The sequence below is a fragment of the Colobus angolensis genome, unplaced genomic scaffold (genome assembly GCF_000951035.1).
Source record: "Colobus angolensis palliatus isolate OR3802 unplaced genomic scaffold, Cang.pa_1.0 Scaffold256, whole genome shotgun sequence".
NCBI lineage: Eukaryota > Metazoa > Chordata > Mammalia > Primates > Cercopithecidae > Colobus > Colobus angolensis.
Window position 1 is genome coordinate 3,250,214 of NW_012115777.1, and position 18,472 is coordinate 3,268,685.

Sequence of the window (18,472 nt, forward strand, 5' to 3'; positions counted from 1 at the left end):
CATGCCTGTAATCCCAGCTACTTGGGAGGCTGAGGCAGAAGAATCACTTGAACCCAGGAGGTGGAGGCTGCAGTGAGCCGAAATTGTGCACTGCACTCCAGCCTTGGCAACAAGAGTGAAACTCTGTCTCAAAAATAAATAAATAAATAAATAAATGCTAAGCATAAGTGTTATCATCACAAACCACAGACAACTGCCAAGGCTCCAAGCCTGTTTGAATTTGTACAATTCGACAGTGAATGATCAGGTCACCACATGACCTATAACTGTTAAGGTCTTCCCTAAGACCTGTGCAGAGCTCATCTAAGAGGCAGGCTACCTGCCTCCGTGGATTTGCAATGCAGACTAACTATTCCTGGTGGGAGAAGATGACCCCAAAATTTGTATTAGCAAGGAGGTAACAGTATGACTGGTTTCCTTTTGATAGAACAACTCACACACCTTTTTACTAAGACAACCTTCCAAAACCACCTGTACTTAGAAAAACTTGTAAACTTTTTATAACAAAGCGAAGTCGACATCTAAGTATCTCCATGAAGTGATGGGCTAAAGATCTGCCAATCAGGGCATGGTAAATGGAAATGATATACCATCACTACTAATTTAAGACCTGTTTTAAAAAACTTTTACAATTTGTTTTGCCATCTTTGTCTTATTTCAATTACACAAATACACATGCTTTAAATCTTGGCTTTAGTTCTGCTACTTTTCCCGTTAGGTTTTCAGCTCATCAACCATCAACTGTCCTAGTACAGGTGTCTTCTAGAACCTACCCCATTGAGTCAAGTAGAGAATACTTATATTTGTTCACAGAGACTGTGACTCTGGAGCTGTACTTAAACTATGAGTACGGTCAACTGCGGGCACTGACAAAGAAGCTGAAGAGTCTGGATCCTGCTGGACAGTTAGGAAAAGGTAGGCAATACCTCTCCCACTGCTCACCTACTGTATTCTCTGCCTAGATACACTTTTTTCCTAACCTTTAAATCCAATTGAATTTATGATTCCAATTCTTAAACAACAAATATGGACCATTCCCGAAACTTCGTAAATAAAATCAGGTGGACATTTACAGTACTGAGTAGGCCTACACAAGACACTGCTCACTTCTGTAGCACCTTTTATTTCACAATCCCAAAGAACTGTCAAAGTTGCCCCAACAGAAAGTATCAGAGATGGAACTTCTCCCATTTTATACATGTACAACACTCTATTCACCCTGTTTCTGCCATTATAAGCATAGCTATTCACGCAAATAAACTAAAAGGGCTGAGATCAACATTCAATCATTAATTAAACTTCAACTTCATAATTCAACCCCAAAACTATCCAGTGCCAAGTGGTTTAAAACATTACAGAACAGGGCTGGGCACATTGGCTCACACCTGTAATCCCAACATTCGGGAAGCCGAGGCAGCAGGATCACTTGAGCCAAGGAGTTTGAGACCAGCCTGGGCAACATAATGAAACCCTGTCTCTACAAATAATTTAAAACTCAGTTGGGAATGCTTGTGCACACCTGTAGTCTGAGCTACTCAGGAGGCTGAGGTGGGAGGATCGCTTGAGCCTGGGAGGCAGAGATTGCAATGAGCCATGATCACACTACTGCACTCCAGCCTAAAAGACCAAGACTCTGTCTAAAAAAAAAAAAAAAAATTACAGAACAAAGCCAAGCACAGTGGCTCAGGCCTATAGTGCCTGTTACTTAGGGGGCAAGAAGATCATTTGAACCCAGAAGTTCAAGTCCAGCCTGGGCAAGATAGTGAGGCTCTGTCTTTAAAAAAATAATAATTACAGGACAAAATATACAATGACTCAAACATTCCATTAAGCAAAAGAGTTAATATGGAATAACTTCTCACTTCTAAGTCCTTATGAATACTTACAGGTAATAAGTCAAAATTATTAAAAAGTCCCACTCAATAGTTATATTTAATTTGCACCACGAATAACTTCCAAAAATGGATTAAAATAACATGTCAAAAATAACGCATTTACTCGGGTGTTCATTATTTTGGAACTGTTTCTAGAAAACTGACCCCAAAATTTAGATGTCAGAAGAATGTACTTCCCAAGTCAAGTTTTTGAAACTACAGACCTGAGGAGGACCATCATGAATGGGAGAGAAAATATGGATTGCAGTTAAGCACACCATAGGGTACAAGACAGAATGCCTGGGTCAGAATCCTGGTCCTACCACTCAGTAGCTATCTAACCTTAGTACCACAGTTACTTCATCTGCAAAACGGGAAAAATAAAAATACCTACTCCATACAGTTATTGTGAGGATTAAAGCCAGGAAAGTAAGTAGTACATGTAAAGGGTTTAGCAGGAAGCAGCATTATATATTTACTTATCATCATTATCATATGACTAGATCACTTAAATCATCCACAGAAACACCTTTTCCTATTTCAGTCTTCCTTAATTGGTCTAGTAGCATTTAATCCCTCCCTCTTTGGCTTCCTCATAAAACACATTTTCTACGGTATTTATTTGGGTAGGTACACTTCTCTCCCACTGGATCACATCTCCTTGAAGACAGCAACCACAGTTCGTCCGAGAGTACAGAGCAGCAAACACTGTTCACTGCTGCCTTTGATTTCTTTCCCTCTAAAGATTCTGAACAATAATACCCTGTCAATTAGCAAACCTTTACCTTGAGACAGAAGGCTTATGCAACCAGCGCACTTAAGTACTGGTCATACCTTGCTAAATACTTTCTTAAGACTTAAAAATTTTGGGGGGAATAAGAGGAGGATATGCTTCATGTTTTTAAACTACTAACTGAAGATATATTTTTAATTTTTAAAAAGTTATGTCTCAAAAGCTTGCTTTCATTATTTCATTCAAAAAGACCATGGTGCTTTTTATATAAAAATACAGTAGCATAATTTCTGCATATGTCAAGTCTAACCTAATCATAACTTGCCCATCTGCTGATTTTAATGTAATCCTAAGGATGCTAGATGACAATATGCTTGTTTGATTCACCCTACACTATTTACATAAAATAAAAGCATTTTAACAATACATTGAGATGCAAGTCTTTCTGGCTCTGATTTGTGCTCTCTTTCTCTCTTAACAAAAAGTGTCACACACACCAAAAAAAGCCTCCAACTTATCCTGGATCACTGGGGAGGCACTTTCGAAAGGGCATTATTCAATTTCACTAACACAATGATGCTCTCCTTATATTTAAGAGAACAGAACTTTTCTGAGAGCAAAATGAACTGAGTCCATTGCTTTGTTATCATTTTTTAGAAAGTCCAATTTTTCCTTTGTTCTTAGTGTCCTACCTTTAGAAATCAAGTTTGCAGCATAAAAACTGATAAGGACATCTATTTGTTGGCACAAATCATCTTAGTCTCTAGTCTTTGATTTATTTTAAAACAAACTCAAGAGCAAATGGCTAGAGAAGAACTGCTCCTATTTAATGTGGGTTTTCTAAGTCTAATTTTTTCATTCCCAGTGGCAGGGCCTTTCAAAAAGAGTACAAAAACTACACCCAACTTTGCTTCTCATTCTAAACACATCCCAACCAAATGGGAAACATTATCAGCCATCTTAACAAGGAGAAAATAAAGCTAAGTGAGGTCAAACCAAAGCACTTTTTAATTCATTGTACCTCTTTTGAGATCAGGATTTTTCAGATGTAAGTAGTTCGATGAACTTATGCAATAAAATTATGTAATATCATAATTTAACATAATATTTTAGACTAACTTCTCTCTCCTCAAATAGTCACAAGGGTGGCTAATTCACATACAATACCTCTCAGCCACTGGGGAGAGAGTATAATAAACTTAATTGTTTTACATATCCTGAGGCACAGAGAGAAAGGCCAAATTCAAAGAGGTTTACAGTACCTTATATACACAGATGACTGAGACAAAGAACTTTCAAGAATCTGTACTGAGGAAGCAAAAAGGGGCTTAAGTACAATAGACCCTGCCTTAAAGTAGAGAGACTGGTCAAATGCAAGCCCCAGCACCAAAAAAGATCTCACTCATCAATCTCGATCTTACAATCAAGAGGTAGAACTTAAATCACTTAAAGCTGTTTTTTCAGATTTGAGCGGTAAAATAAGCTAACAGTCAGGCCATTTCCGATTAAGTGGCCTCTCTCAAAACTTATCACAAGTTATGTGAAATAGGCAAGAGCGTTGGTTCTGCATTTTATCAAGTGAGAAACAACAGCATCCTACTTTTGGACAAGCCACTACTTCCAGAGCTACTAGCCCTCCCCCCACCTTCCATTTCTTTTTATATCATTCCTCCAAACTTAGAACCCGAAAAGCCATTCCACAAAACAAAAGCAGCACCAGTAAAAGGAAAGCCCACTGGTTTTGAAAATAAAGTTTGTTCTTTTGCTGTCAACCTGGCAACTTTTTAAAGGTGAAACGTGCCCTATTCAATTGGTTATAATCTTTTCTATTCCCACATCAAATAACCACTCGTTTGACCTCGATACTAAAGGTGAAAAAAGGAGTGGGAGAAAATGATTTTGAAAGGAAGGGGCTACGGGTGCAATGGTAAAGATAGATTCTAAGACTGGTTTTGAGCACTCCGTGGCTTCTGGGAGCTGAGAGGCTTTCCTGAGTCTGTCTTGAGAAATGTTTGGCAATCTGACGCATCAGTTTTTAGGAACGGTACACACACAGCCCCCACAATTGAAGAGCCATGCCTCGGATCCTGGCTCTGGGTGACATAGGCTGGAGGGCACGGGACGGGAGCGCTGGGGCTACCCGGAGAGGATCCGCGACATTTGTTATTGTTTATGAAGCCCAGGCGGAGACCTGGAGTGGGGTGCTCTGGGGCTGGGGTGTGGAAGGAGAAAGGAGCAGAGAGAAGGACAAAGATTCCTTCCCGGGCGCGAGGCTCCCTCTCCGGACACACGGGGCCAGTATCACCCCGGGGAATAAGAGGGCCAAGGCCGTCGCCGCAGGTTCCCCGGAGACATTTCCAGTCCCGGAATTAGCCCCGCTTTCCCTGGACACCCAAAGACACCTAAGAGCTCCTCCTGCTCACAGAGTTGGGGCTGGAGCGACGAGCCCGGACCCCCAGCCGAGCGCCGCATCCGCGAACTCACCTGCCTCCGGTCGCGCCCGCGGCCGGCTCAGCCTCCGCACGGACCGCAGCCGGCCGGGCGCCTGTCCGCTCCCTTCTCCCCGCTCCGCCCTCGCCCCGCCCCCGGGAGGTGGGACCCGCGGCCTCGCCGGAATCTCGGGGCGGCCTCCCTGAACTCTCGCGAGCCCTCCCTCCTTGGCTTCTCGGTGGCTGGGTCCGTCCGACTCGCCCTGACGTCATACGCACCACAACCGGAAGTAGTCTTCTGTCGTCAACGCCGCCCTCCTCGGCCCCACCCATCTTTGCTTGGTGAAGTCCAGACTAGTTCTGAGGGAGTTGACTGTGACCACTTCTCCTTTCACCAGCCTCACCTCACTGCCATTTTTACTCAAAACCTGTTCAGGCCTCTCTTGAGGGTGGCCTAGTGTGTTGCGACATTAGTCACATTCTAAATGTCATCCGAATTTATCAAGCAATGTAATGGAAAGAATGTTAGAAATGGAAAGAGAGAATTCACACATTTTTCAGATGGGGAAACAGTGGTCAACAAAGATGAATCAGCTAAGTTGCTCAGTCGGTAGCTGTGGGGACTCGAAGCCACCCAGATTCCTTGTTGCTTCCATTTCACCATGAGGGGACTCCAGAGACTGGAGAGGAACTAGGATTTGGAAATGCCACAAAAAATACATTAAAAACCTGTTTGGGTTTTCTTGGGAAATCTAAAATAACTGACAGTACTGGCCTGCTTTATCATTAGGATTTGAGAATTGTGCAGAAGAGCACTCCCCTATAGGATGACCCAAAAGGGACAACTTTGGGAAGGTTGATGCAATTTGCGTCTAGGGACAAAACTGGCCTTTGGGAAAGCCAAATAAGAGAATGACTCCCAATTATTGTTGACAAGTTTATCCTCAATATGAGTATTGGAGGTTTTATAAAATAACCTTAGCTTTTAGCTTATTGAGACAATATATGAAGCTGGTACTGTGCTTGCAAAAATTATCACTTAGAAATGCCACCTGTCATCTTTAGGTTTCCCAAGAGCAGGTGACACGAGCAAAACACTTAGGAAAGAAGCATTACATCATTTCTCTTTCTTACACGGTGCTTTTCCATGCATTGCTCAGTAGTGGGAAAAGCTCTAGTTTGGTAATTAGTGTATTTTGGGGGAGATTAGCTCCACTTATATGGTCATTTTGAAACTCAAATGACATCTGTCATATACAAGCATAGGAGGTTTAATTGTGATCAGACAAGCTTGACAGAGGCCTATGCACCCTTCTCCCTGTACTGCACGCATACACATACCATTCAAATGCTACAGTAAGATTGAGAACAGTGTATGATTTGTTCCATAGCAAATTTATGTCTTCAAATGCACCATGCTAGAGTAATATGAACCAGTATAGAGTAGCAGTCTAGGTTAATATGAGATAGGCTAAGACTTTGACCTCTAGTTCCTAAATTTTCCTAAATTGAGACCATTGTAAACAAATTTCCCTGGGAGGTTGTTGAAAGTACCTCAACTGAAACAAATCAGAGCTATGAACCAGAAGTTTGGTGGTCTATGGACCCCTTTTCAAAACAGTGTTCTTTTTTTTTTTTTTTTGAGACAGAGTCTTGCTCTGTCACCCAGGCTGGAGTGCAGTGGCTGGATCTCAGCTCACTGCAAGCTCCGCCTCCCGGATTTACGCCATTCTCCTGCCTCAGCCTCCCGAGTAGCTGGGACCACAGGCGCCCGCCACCTCACTCGGCTAGCTTTTTGTATTTTTTAGTAAAGACGGGGTTTCACCGTGTTAGGCAGGATGGTCTCGATCTCCTGACCTCGTGATCCGCCCATCTCGGCCTCCCAAAGTGCTGGGATTACAGGGTTGAGCCACCACGCCCGGCCTCAAAACAGTGTTCTTAAATGCATAAACTACCTAGGGTTACAAAGGAAATTGATAACGTTAACATACAGTTACCAAAAATACTAAAAAGTGAGTTTGTGTTATAATTATGTGGTAAGTGGTAGCATCTAAGATGGCTGTTAATGATCCTACGCTTCTGGTATTCCTGCCTTCTATAATTCCCTTCTCTAGTAACTTAGTTCTTAAAAAGGAAATACAGCAAAAGGGATTGGGATATCATTTCCATGATTAGGTAACAAAAAGATTCTGGGCTCCATCTTGCTTGTCCTTGCTCTCTCACTTGCTTGCTTTCATGGAAGCTGGCTGCTGTGCTGTGACCTGCCTTACAGAGAGGCCCACGTGGCGAGGAACTGAGAGATACCCAGTCAACAGCCACCAAGGAATTCAGGCCCCCAGTCCAACAACCTGTGATGAACCGAATACTGCCAATAATCACGTGAGTAAGCTTGGCAGTAGATTCTTTCCCAGTTGAGCCTTGAGATGACTGCAGCCCCACCTGACACCTAGACTGCAGCCTTGTAAAACCAGGTACTGAGCCAGCAGGCCCAGTATCTAGCCAAGCCCAGATTTCTGGCCCACAGAAACTGTGAGACAATAAACATTTGTTGTTTTAAGCCACTAACGTTTGGGGTACTATGTTACACTGCCATAGATAACTAAAGTGGTTATATATTTGCCTCTTTATTAATGCATTAAATAATAAGATCAATTACTACAGTAATTTTGTAGTAATATCAACAATATGTCGAGATATCTATAACAATTTTAATGGGGTAGAAAATACATGTGATTCCTATTGAGGAAAAGTCACAGGTATTGCTAATATTCCTGTGGTTTGCTGCATACATTTATGATGGAACAAATGCTAATTTTCAGTTTGAATTTAGTGAAAAAATTATATAACTATATAATATATATATAACTATATAGTTTTATATAGATAATATATATGTTTTTTTTCTTTGAGGTTCACAGACCCAGGTTAAGAACCATTGACCTAAGTAATAGATCATTTGTAGGAACTTCCAAAACTCTTATCACCAACTATCTGATACAGAATCAAAGTTCAGGTAATAAACATACACTATGGCCACTGCTAACATTATTAGCCTACAGCTGAATATGACTTTGTATCCCCTTCCTCCACTTATTCCCTCTTCTTTGAGTTTATGCTAAATGTAGGCAGACAGGCTAAAATTGTAGGCCAGAAAGGATGAGAAAAATCATGATGAAAACCTTTTCAGCACTCAATTTATCTAATTTTTGTTTTTACCATTTGAAATTGTTAACTCCTTGATCAGAAGAACTCTTTGGTATTACTTTTACTCTCTTAGGCCTACCACATAGTAAATAAAAATGAATGCCAAATGGCAGTAGTACATAATAATAGAAGGACAGCTATTGATAAAACCCTTCCACCAAGTGAATAAAGCAACTTTTCCATTTATGCAATTTTGCAACTGTGGGATATACCCAAAGCAGTATTTAGAGGGCTAATTTATTGTTTTAAATGCACTTCACAGAAAACACAAAAATGAAAACAAATGAACAAAGCTTTCAACTCAGGAAACCTGAAAGAGAAAACAAAATAAATTCAAAGGAAGAAGGAGGATGTAAAACTTAGAGCAGAAGCTCCTCCATGACCCTTATGTCCACCAAGGAATGTAAATCAAATATATAGTCATTCCCATATATACCTCTGTTTTTCAAATGTATGTAAATTTTGTTATGATTAATAATTTAAAATATAATTTTAAAGATAAAGGCAGAAATTAACTATTAATTTAGAAATTAATTTTTTTGAAAACAAAAAAATGACTGAAATTGACAATAACCAAAAACTGAGTCTTTGGAAAAGTAAAGGAAATAGGAAAAAGCTTGACAAGATTAATCCAAGGAAAACAAAGACACAAACAGTAACAATGTAATGGAGATGCGACTACAGATACGGAGACTTTAAAGAGCATAAAACTTTATGATATGCAGTGTTATGCCAATAAATTTAAAAAGGAGAGAGAATAGGTGCTTTTTAGTTCTCCTGGGAGTCTCTCCTGATGAAAACCTAGTAAAGTTTTACCATGGAAAAAAATGAAAGTTTCCAAGATTTTTTAAAAAGCTGAATGGATTCCCTATTTAATAAATGGTGCTGGGAAAATTGGCTAGCCATAAGTAGAAAGCTGAAACTGGATCCTTTTCTTACTCCTTATACGAAAATTCGAAGATTAATTCAAGATGGATTAGAGACTTAAATGTTAGACCTAATACCATAAAAACCCTAGAAGAAAACCTAGGTAATACCATTCAGGACATAGGCATGGGCAAAGACTTCATGTCTAAAACACCAAAAGCAACGGCAACAAAAGCCAAAATTGACAAATGGGATCTAATTAAACTAAAGAGCTTCTGCACAGCAAAAGAAACTACCATCAGAGTGAACAGGCAACCTACAGAATGGGAGAACATTTTTGCAAGCTACTCATCTGACAAAGGGCTAATATCCAGAACCTACAAAGAACTCAAATTTACAAGAAAAAAACAAACAACCCCATCAAAAAGTGGGCAAAGGATATGAACAGACATTTCTCAAAAGAAGACATTCATACAGCCAACAGACACATGAAAAAATGCTCATCATCACTGGCCATCAGAGAAATGCAAATCAAAACCACAATGAGATACCATCTCACACCAGTTAGAATGGCAATCATTAAAAAGTCAGGAAACAACAGGTGCTGGAGAGGATCTGGAGAAATAGGAACACTTTTACACTGTTGGTGGGATTGTAAACTAGTTCAACCATTATGGAAAACAGTATGGCGATTCCTCAAGGATCTAGAACTAGAAGTACCAATGACCCAGCCATCCCATTACTGGGTATATACCCAAAGGATTACAAATCATGCTGCTATAAAGACACATGCACACGTGTGTTTATTGTGGCACTATTCACAATAGCAAAGACTTGGAATCAACCCAAATGTCCATCAGTGACAGACTGGATTAAGAAAATGTGGCACATATACACCATGGAATACTATGCAGCCATAAAAAAGGATGAGTTTGAGTCCTTTGTAGGGACATGGATGCAGCTGGAAACCATCATTCTCAGCAAACTATCTCAAGAACAGAAAACCAAATACTGCATGTTTTCACTCATAGGTGGGAACTGAACAATGGGATCACTTGGACTCGCGAAGGGGAACATCACACACTGGGGCCTATCACGGGGATGGGGGAGGGGGGAGGGATTGCATTGGGAGTTATACCTGATGTAAATGACGAGTTGATGGGTGCTGACGAGTTGATGGGTGCAGCACACCAACATGGCACAAGTATACATATGTAACAAACCTGCACATTATGCACATGTACCCTAGAACTTAAAGTATAATAATAATAATTTTAAAAAAGCTGAATGGGCCTTTCCAGTTTGAGACTAAAAGTGCTTGACTCCTGGCTCCTGTTCTCATATCCATGACTTTCAAAAGGACTCTAACCGAGACCAGACAACTAAGTGCAGTTGAGTTTGTTTGAAAATGAAGACTCTATTTTACAAGCTGCATGGGACTTTCACTGGGCCATTTAATCATGCACATGACAATCCATTCAGAGCTATCACCAGACTGTCTTTTGCAAATTACTTTATAAACCTGCAAACAGTGATTTCTAATTGATCCCTGATTTCTTTTTTAACTGACTTGACTAGACTGAAAAAAGGCTGAATCACATTAGACATTTTTTAGCATTAATTTTTCTTGATATTATGGATTGACATTCCTCAGTTCACATTTGACATTACATCACAATCACATAGAGGGTCACTCTTGAAAAAGTATGTTTCTGAAGATTTGATATTCGTGGTTTTTAAAATTCTAAACCATTACTTGCAACAGTTTCCACTGTGTTAAAACAGTTGAACTTCCTTTTCAGTTATCTCCTCCCACTAGAGAACGTGAACTTCAGGGCAAGCTACTAGAAGTGACTCAAAGGCAATGCACACTTTACGTTTCTGAGCCTGTTACCAAACTACCATCCAGAGGTTACGCCAATTTCCACGCTACCAGCAGGCAGTACAAGAAAATTCCCACTTCCCCACATGCTTGCTCACATTGGGTTTTGTTTATATTTTTAATCTAGCCAGTGAAAGAAAGACTAAGACCTTGACAGGAAAGCCACTTCACAGGCATGCAATCTACATTCCTCTTCTTCCTTTCAGCTCTGGCGTTAAGGTTGGGGATAAGGCTAGGTAGGGAAGTAAGTTACAAAACCTGTGACTTGTTTAAATGTAGCGAATTCTAGTAGAGTCTGGGGCAGGTAAGATCATTCTTGGTGTCAGCTGGTGCTGTGTTGATAATTTTGGCTGAATGATTTTATAAAGCTACAGAGAGGGATTGTCGGGGAGAAGTTACTGGGTGTACTCCTCATTCATTCTGCTGTACTCTCCAACCTCCCCAGGAATCAGGTGATTGCTTTCAGCGGGTTAGCTTCATGTATTTTTATGCTGATTTGATTTCCTGGAGAAAATAACCCAAATAGGGCTTTCAAGGAATTTTTTTTTCTCTGATTAGACAACACAGGGCCTTGTGGAGAAGGTTACAAAATTGTAGTCGTCGTTGTCGTTATTGAGGCAAGATCTAACCATGTTACCCAGGCTGGAGTGCTGTGGCTATTCACAGGTGTGATTATGGCATACTGCAGGCTCAAACTCCTGGGCTTAAGTGATCCTCCTGCCTCAGCATCCGGAGTAACCGAGACTCCAGGTGTGTGCTACCATGCCCAGCTAAGATTTATCTTCATATAGTAGCAATAGGAAGCTGTTGCAGAGCTTTGGGCAGAGGCGTTTTATTTACAAGTATTAAGTTGTATATTGCAAGCTGTCTGGGGCAAGAGTACCTTGGCAAGCAGAAATGAATATCTGGTCTACTTGTGGTATGCCCTACCAGGGCTGAATGCTACAAAGGTTATCAGATAAATTGGATAAATTAAAATTAGGTAAATCAATCATTGTATTCATCAAGTAAATTTCTGATTTGATGTCCCATGTAGATTTTCTTATGAGGTGAGAGTATGTCAATTAGCCAATAGAAATTTTTTATTTGCTTGGCAATTACATTTCTCATTATAAATTCCCACTCTCAAATTGCCACATGTTCTCCTCTCAGTTAGACTACCCTTACTCTGTATTGGTTTCTCTGAGTTTGGTCAACTCTGACAAAGTTAAATTTCTGGACATGAAAAGCTAAGTATCAAGCTCTGACTATCCTAAGCAATCCAGACACAATCTCTTGTTAACATCTTTGTGTTGTTACTCTCAGACCACAACAGTTCCTAGGGTAGAATTATGATGAAATAAAATTCTTATAACAAGATTAATATGCATACTTCCTGGGAAATTTCAATATATTAAAAATATTTATAAATAGACCTGTTTTACAACTTGAAATGCTTATCAAAAGCCCCACTCACGTATGTAAAATGGTCATTTACATAAAATGGTTCGCTCTTAGGTCAGCTTTCCTGGGAAATCTGAAATACTCAGATTCATGTGCACGAGATGTATTGGAAAGTGGTCTCTGGATCAACTCAGGTGAGAGAGAGAAGACAGCAAGATCAGGCAAAGAGAAGTTGAAATATAATGCAGTTGCAACAGAGGCTTCAGCCTCTCCCACAAGGGGCTCTGGAGTAGGAATGGCTCTTCAGAGTTGTCCCTGTTGAGGCACAGGACCAGGTCTTTGTACCCGAACCTCAATCAGTCATTGGATGTGGGAGATAAAGCCCACCTGGCAGAGGGCAGTAACTGGAGAAGGACTCGGTTGGGGACTCTGGGAAGCCAGCAGTTCCGGCTGCTGTAGTAATGACAGCTGCAATCCTAAAAGGTGGATTTGGGTGGTGCACCACAGCATCTGCTACCAGCCCACTGAAAGCTGCTTCCTCTATCTTCAGTTTGTTATATTGCAGATGCCAATAAAACAGTCATAAAAGCTGCTCCAGGCTGGGTGTGGTGACTCATGCTTGTAATCTCAACACTTTGAGAGGCTGAGGTGGGAGGATCACTTGAGCCCAGGAGTTCAAGACCAGTCTGGGCAACATAGGGAGACCACAGCTCTACAAAAACAAGTAAAAATTATAGTGGTGCCATGCAGCTGTAGTCCCAACTACTTGGGAGGCTGAGGTGGAAGGACTGCTTGAGCCCAGGAGGTCTAGGCTGCAGTGAGCTGTGATGGCACCACTGCACTTTAGCCTAGGTGACAGGGGACCCTGCCTCAAAAAACAAAAAATAAAATGAAACTACTCCTTAAGAATGTCCCATTCTGCCTCCTGGTGTGCCGTACTAAGGTCACATCACTTCTATATTACCCTGCTTACCCTCAATCTAATCATGAAGAAACAAAGTAGATATTTGACAAATTAATTGACCTATACTGTTCAAAATGCAAACGTCATGAAAAGCAAAGATCAACCAAAACACTGTTCCCAATTATAAAAGATTAAAGCCATAGTACAACTAAATGCAATGTGTAATTCCCAATTAGACCCTTGACCAGATTTTTTTTTTTAACTATAATTTGACAGAAAAGACATTGTTGAGACAACTGGCGAAATATGATTAAGATCTGTAAGTTAGATAATGTTAACATAAATTTTCTGGTTTTGATCATCATTCTGTGGTATAAGAGAATCTCCTTGCTCTTAAGAAATACAGCAGCATTTAAGTATAAAAAGGTAAGATGTTCTGCTTAAGCAGTATTATTTAATTTTATCTCAAATATTCCCAGTTTTGCCCCATGAAAAAACTTCGGTGTCTGTCAGTGGAGAGGAACATGACATTTTCAGTAAATAGGACTGATTGTGCCACACAGAAAAAAATGTGTTTACCTAGAATGCCTACAAGGAGAATAGATGTTGTTTTCTAAAAGGGCCCTTTCTTACAACTTTTTACAAGATCCAGGTGGCTTCACTTTTTTCAGACTTGTACAACTACCTCCTTCCTGCTTATGCGTTTTGTTATTTAGGTCCAAAGGCTGGTTTCACTTACATTCTCTCTGATTTTTTTTTTTTAAAGAACAATTTGTTGTGAACTAGTTCCTTATGATGGAAATATTGTCAGTGAACTTCCATGGGGATTACAGTATCTAAATAATCTATGTTCAATCAGCAAGAGGCTTTGAATCCTGCTGCATCCTTCGGTGTGAAATAATATTGTTATAAACCTTTACAATCACTTGACATTTTCATCAAACGATCCCAAAGCTATTTATAAGTGTTAATTTAGCAATTCAGCACACCTGTGAACACATTGAATATTCTCATTTTAAAGACTGATTCAACTAAAGAAAAATTAAAAGGATAGTTCATAGATGTATGCAAATAATGTATATGTCTTATATGGGATATAAAATACATTAGAAAACAATTTGAGCATTAGGATTAGGCCTAAGCCCATTATTTACTTATTTATATATTTCCAGTATACATAGGGTGAACAAATCCTCCCAGTTCGCCTGTGACTTTGTTAGTTGTAGCACAGAAAATCCTGTGTCCTGGAAATTCCCTCAATTCTAGGCAAACCAGAATAGTTGGTTACCCTAAATATACCTTCTGCTTTTATTTTAAGTTAAATTAACAAATATTAACTATATACTGTAAGAGCCAGGCATGGTGGCTCACATCTGTAATCCCAGCACTTTGGGAGGCTGAGGCAGGAGGATTGTTTGAGGTCAGGCGTTAAGACCAGCCCAGGCAACATAGTGAGACCCTGTCTCTTGCTACATAAATTTTCTTAAAAATTAGCCAGGCATGGTACCATGCACCTATAGTCCCAGCTACTCAGGAGGCTGATATGGAGGATCACTTGAGCCCAGGAATTCAAGGTTATAGAGATCTATGTTCGTGCCACTGTGCTCCAGCCTGGATGACAGAGTGAGACCCTGTCTCTAAAACAACTAAAGTTATAGACTGGTCAGCTCACTTGTAAACTTAAACTCACACTCTCTTCTACAAGAGTGAGACTTATGAAATTTACATGGGCTTTTTCATTTTCCACCTAAATTTTTAATTTTTTTAAAGAAATGAATATGTAAATAGTGATACAAAATAAAATTATATGTTGTTCCTAACTTCTTGTGAGCCCAGTCTTAAAATTCATAACACTAAGAAATAAGTTATTAAATTTCAGGGCTTGAAACTTCATAATGGAAAGGTTCATTAGGAAAAACATAAAATGTCAAAAAACACATCAACAGAATTCTCAGAGATGTTGTGAGGAATAATAGACTCTGGGGGCAAATACCATATATATATATATAAAATATCACATATGCAGAGGGATTGTGGCCTGAGAGGGAGTAGACCAGATGGCCAGAACTCTTTAGAGTTCTATTTTCATGGGCTAGAAAGTGAAACGAAAATCCATGATTATTTGAAGGTCTGTAAATGGAACCATCACTTTTTTCCTACTCGCCTCTTCCACATGTTTGGTAGAATGTCAGGTAGCCAGGCCCTTATCTGCGATCCATGTCCCCCTTGCAGTGGTAAGGTGGTCAGATGAAATACAAGATGTTCAGTTCCGTTTGAATTTCATATACACAATGAATTGTTTTTTAGTGTTAAGGGTGTCCCTAAGTATTGCATGGAACATACAGTACTATTAATATATAATGGTTTCTTTTTTGTCTGAAATTCAAATCGAACTGGTTGACCATTTTCCCCCCCCTAAAACTGGCAACCCTACTTCTTGGTCAGAAAGTGGAGGATTTTTTTTTTTTTTTAATAGAAAGAGAACAAGAGCAGCAAGTGTATGTGTTAGACTTCCATAGTGCTTCCCCTTTCATTCAGGAATCTGGGGGCCAACCAGTGTATTGGCTGGATCCAGAAGTAAAGTCTGCCAGTAAAGTCTGGAAATCCCATCCATATTCACAATTAAATTTTCTCTTGTCCCATTCTTAAATATGAATAGATAATGGGCCTTTTGATGAAAGTCTACAACATTAAAGAGAGAATTCAAGATAAATAAATAAATAAATAAGGTGATCCTGGAGAAAACAACTAATGCATGGAATAGGTTAGAACTTTTTAAAGATATATATATATATATCTTTTATATATATGTTTATATATGTTTTATATATATCTTTATATATAAAATATATAGTGTTTTATATATCTATATATGTATATAAAGTATGTATAGTGTTATATATATATCTTTATATATCTAATATATATAGATATCAATTTCACAGAAATTGAGATGACACTGTGTTATGGGTGGAATCATGTCCCCCCCAAATTCATAAGCTGAAGTTCCAACTCCCAGTACTTCAGAATGTGACAGTACTTGGAGGCAGGGTCTTTAAAGAGGTAACTATAGGTATGTGCCCAAAAGAAAGGAAATCAGTATATCGAAGAGATATCTGCACTCCCATGATTGTTGCATCACTGTTCACAATAGCCAAGATTTGGAGGCAGCCTAAGTGTCCATCAGCAGATGAATGGACAAAGAAAATGTGATGCACATACACAATGGAGTACTATTCAGCCACAAAAAAGAATGAGATCCTGTCATTTGCAACAACATGGATAGAACTGGAGATCATTACATTAAGTGAAATAATCCAGGCACAGAAAGACAAACAGCACATATTCTCACCTATTTGGGGAAGCTAAAAAATTAAAACAATTGAACTCATGGAGATAGAGAGTAGAGGGTTACCAGAGGCTAAGAAAGGTAGTTGGGGCTGGGGGATGGTGAGGGGAAAATGGTGATTGTTTATGGGTACAAAAAATAGAATGAATAAGAACTAGTATTTGATAGCAAAACAGGGTGATTATAGTCAATAATAATTTAACTGTACATTTAAAAATAACAAGAGAATATAATTGAATTGTTTGAAACACAAAGGATAAATGCTTGAGGTGATGGATATCCATTTATCTGATGTGATGCCTGTATCAAAATATCTCACATAACCCATCAATATATACACCTACTATGTACCCACAATTTGTTTTAATTTGGCAGGGAAAAAAAAAAGAGGTAATTAAGTAAAAATAGGCCCTTATCCAATTTTACTACTGTCTTTATAAGAAGAGATTAGAACATAGCCATGTACAGAGAAAAGATGATGTAAAGACATAGGGAGAAGACGGCTATCTATGAACTAAGGAGAGAGGCCTTGGAAGACACCAGCCCTTCTGACACCTTGATCTCAGATTTCTAGCCTCTGGAATTGTGAAAAAATAAGTTTCTGTTGTGCCCACCCAGTCTGTGGAACTTTGTTATGGAAGCCCTAGCAGATTAACGTACACTGTATTCCTAAAATAGGAATATATGCTTTGGAAAAGGAAAAATCAGAAAACAAATCTTATTCTTGGAATTTAAAAATACAACTGACAAAAAATATGTAAAATCTTGGAAAGTAATGTAAGGAAATCTTGCAAAAGTGAAAAATAGGTGAGAAAGTTAAGAAATAAGGGATCATTCACATTAAGAGGAGAGGAATTTACTCAATTCATAGGTATTTGAGGGTACAAACCCATGGCAGGGCTCAGCTCTAAAACTGTCTTATCTAAGATTCCTTCTATGAAACAGAGTTCCATCAAAGTCAATTTAAAAAGAGCTTATGTGGAAAATAATAATTATTGCTGTACTTTGTACAAATAATCAGGCCAAGTATAATAAAGCAAATCAGTCTTACCATGATTTGTCTTTAGTAAAAATGGGAAACTGGAGAGAGAAATACTATGTTTCAGGAACTCTGGATATTTGTTATTAAATTCTAGTCTCATCAGTTGTTTTTAAGTTTGTTTCTGCAATTTAGGCTAATGCTGCTTATTCCTGTGAACCAACAAGTGATCTCTGACTGCTGCTCGGAAGAAACAAGAAAGATGGGTAATGTAAAAATCTGGATCAGTATTCTAATTCTGGACACATTGGAATCAGCTAGCGACCCCATATCAGCGTGGTTCCAACAGTTGCCCAGTTCATGGAGAGCCTTCTAACTTAGTTTACTTGGGATAATTTTACTTATTTTGGTTTACTCTTGTGGAATATATTGCTGTTGTACTCTTTGTGTGGAAATGCAGAATAAGCTTAACATTTTCTTACACTGAAATACTTATTAATCTTCCAGATATTACCTTTTGTCAGAACTCAAGAGTCATGAATGACCCTCACCATACTGATGTTTTCTGACCGAGTTTCTCTCTACCTTGAATACGAGAGACCTAATAGTTATACAGGAATATCATCACACCTATTCAGCCTGAAGAAGTTACAGAAGATTAATCTTCGTTCCTCTGCAACCCTTAGGATTAAGGGTTCTCTTAGAAAAAGGAGTGGGGAGCTGGGCAGGGTGGCTCATGCCTGTAATCCCAGCACTTTGGGAGGCCGAGGTGGGTGGATCACCTGAGGTCAGGAGTTTGAGACCAGCCTGGCCTACATGGCAAAACCCTATCTCTACTAAAAGTACAAAAATAAGCCAGGTGTGGTGG

General features: G+C 39.3%; 1 protein-coding gene across 1 annotated transcript in view; it reads right to left on the bottom strand.

The window, feature by feature from the left end:
- The window catches only part of STK38L (serine/threonine kinase 38 like), an 88,909-nt gene extending 83,636 nt beyond the window's left edge, over positions 1-5,273 (bottom strand). The window contains exon 1 of the mRNA XM_011946969.1: positions 5,092-5,273. The gene's annotated coding sequence lies outside the window, so the exon portion shown is untranslated. The remainder of the gene's footprint in view (positions 1-5,091) is intronic.
- Between the last annotated feature and the right edge of the window lie 13,199 nt (positions 5,274-18,472).